Source organism: Clupea harengus, chromosome 19 (assembly GCF_900700415.2).
Source record: "Clupea harengus chromosome 19, Ch_v2.0.2, whole genome shotgun sequence".
Classification (NCBI taxonomy): Eukaryota; Metazoa; Chordata; class Actinopteri; order Clupeiformes; family Clupeidae; genus Clupea; species Clupea harengus.
This window is the reverse complement of record NC_045170.1, coordinates 5,818,385-5,820,884: the sequence shown is the minus strand read 5'-3', so window position 1 is coordinate 5,820,884 and position 2,500 is coordinate 5,818,385. Positions and strand designations below refer to the sequence as shown.

General features: G+C 45.2%; 1 protein-coding gene across 1 annotated transcript in view; it reads right to left on the bottom strand.

The window, feature by feature from the left end:
* The window catches only part of LOC116225075 (collagen alpha-1(XVI) chain-like), a 14,589-nt gene extending 12,953 nt beyond the window's left edge, over positions 1-1,636 (bottom strand). The window contains exon 1 of the mRNA XM_031586649.1: positions 1,297-1,636. The gene's annotated coding sequence lies outside the window, so the exon portion shown is untranslated. The remainder of the gene's footprint in view (positions 1-1,296) is intronic.
* Positions 1,637-2,500: the final 864 nt, after the last annotated feature.

The window sequence follows — 2,500 nt, the reverse complement described above, 5'->3', positions numbered from 1 at the left end:
TACGGCTGAAATGCAAACCATGACTTTTCCATGTGCGTTGGACTAGCAGTGGAACAGGCTCTCTCACTCGCTCCAGATTCATGTTACGACACACACGCACACACACACACACACACACACACACACATCACGTCATACTGCCCCGGGATTGCCTTCGGAGGGAGGATTCATGGAAGTGAGCGCGAGTGCACTGGGAGCCTAAGGGCCAACATGTGCGCGCGGCACAGTCAGGGAAGACACTGACAATACTGCACAGCCTGACAGAATACTGTCTCAAGTACTGGGTGTAGCGCTAGTGTCGTTATGCAATAGCACACACGAGTAGGCTAAGAGTTAACACAATAGCGAAGGTAGCAATGTAAGTTTTGTAGAAAATTAGATATTCTTTACGTTCAGCAAGCATAGTGTTATTCGAACTGCACAGAAATTAAACACATACCAGCAACCCACAAACAACATGCATAGACGCATCCTGATATTGATCGGCATTACTGCGCCTTGGAATTATATCACCGCTGTGATTTTAGAGGCCACATACTGCGCTTTTGACCTCAGTGGCATCAGAGGCCGGGCTGGAGCCCTTGTCCCGTACCTGCCCGGATGCTGTTACACCCTGCGCTACCAGGAGGCGCAGCAGACCATAGACATAGTATGTCTATGCAGCAGACTACCAGAAACGTGGGAGTAAACGAGAGTTCCAGCTGCCTGACTCTCTTATCTCTCCCCCTCCCCCCTATAGAAATACAGCATAGCTCTCTCTCTCTCTTTCTATCTCTCTCTCTTCTCTCTCTTCCTCTTAAGTAATTTAGCACAAAGCCTTACGAGGGCCTCCATACGCAGCATTTTAAACTTCTAGCCTACCCATGAGTCTCTGCACGTCCTTAATTTAATTGCGTGAAATGTGATGAGGACTAAAACAAGCAATGTTAGTCACGCTTGTGTAAGCCTCCACAACGATGCATAATGCAGTGTGGCTGATACAATTATGTAAACGCGGCAGCTCGCTTTGCCTATAATTCATCAATAACTATTCAAGTTCAAAGCTTGTTTTAGAATCGTCAGTCATTTGTTGAGCTAGAGATGCAAAATAACATGCAGAGAATCCCTGATGTTTGGTGAGAAACATATAAGGACAGTGAGAAACCTATACGTGTTCAAAATATTTTGCAGATTGTTTAGAACAAAGTGTGAACGAGTGGCCCTCAATCGATGTCCAATTTCGTTTCTGCATATCTGCGCAGATGTAGCCTATTTTCCAGTCGCCCACGGCGCGGTTTTGAAAACGGTTATCCATACCTAAGGTAATCGATAGTTCCTTCAGGTTAAGACCACATGAATCCAACGATTATCTCCCAAAGCGCAGATGGTACGATGTGCGCGCAATCTTGCTGGAATCCACAGTCTCTCAACGGCAATCCTTGAGGTTTAGTTGCGGGAGGAAAGCAATAGTCCTGGTGTTCTCCTTGTCCAACTTTCTCTCCCCTCCCCTAACTGTTGTTCGAAGAAGTTTTCCTCTCCCTCCTTGAAGGTCTGGGAAAGTCTCCAGCAAGACGTGTAGTGACATCACCTGGTCCAAAAGCACTAAAAGGAAGAGCTGGGGGCGCCGTCTCTTGACATGTCACGTTTCGTTTTCTTTTGTCAGTTTTGCAAGATTTTCGGGGCATACGATTTTATTGGGTCCACCTGGAGGTCGGAAATCAGATTCAAAGCCAATGCAAAATGATTAAGATCTTTATTTCCTTCTTTCTCACGATTTGTATTGATTCCAAGTACATTCTGCCAACCACCAGTATCACAATTGATAAGTAAACAAGATACTTACACATCTGCGAAAGTGAGCAAAACTGAGTAACTAATTCTGAGTAATGACAAGAATACTTCAAAAAGATGAACGTTCACAGACCTGAACTTTGTAGGGAACTGGATTTGTTTTAGTCTTTGGTTGCCAGTCAAAGCCCTCCTGATTCTTCTGCCATTCTCAAAGCCCTCACATTAGCATTTTAACATGACCATTAGCAAGCCCATGAACCTCATAAAAGGGAGTCAAACAGGCATGGTATTAATTCAATAAATGACAGGAGATCCAAACAAACTGAATGTCTGTAATTAATGGACTCAATGTGTTCTTACAAATTGAAAACAAAGCAGCCATCTATGTCCACATGCTAACATATCCTAGCCTTTAAATGAATACAGGATGCCTATGGCACTTATCACTATCTGTTATATTTGCTAATGCATCCTAGCCTAGCTCTGTCTCTCCTCCTTCTTAATGAAAACAGGATGGCTATGGCAGTTATCACTATCCCCCAGCTTTGATGGGGATGGCGATAACAGCTGCCCACCGGCACTCTGGCAGGTCGTGACCTTTGATCTGGCATTCACATTAGGTCTGATGATGTGACCTCCCAGGCATCCAGAGTTCGTCCGGGGACAGGATATACCACAGATGTGCTCCCAGCATGAGGAGCCGGCTCTGGTTCAGTGTACAGGAGGCAAG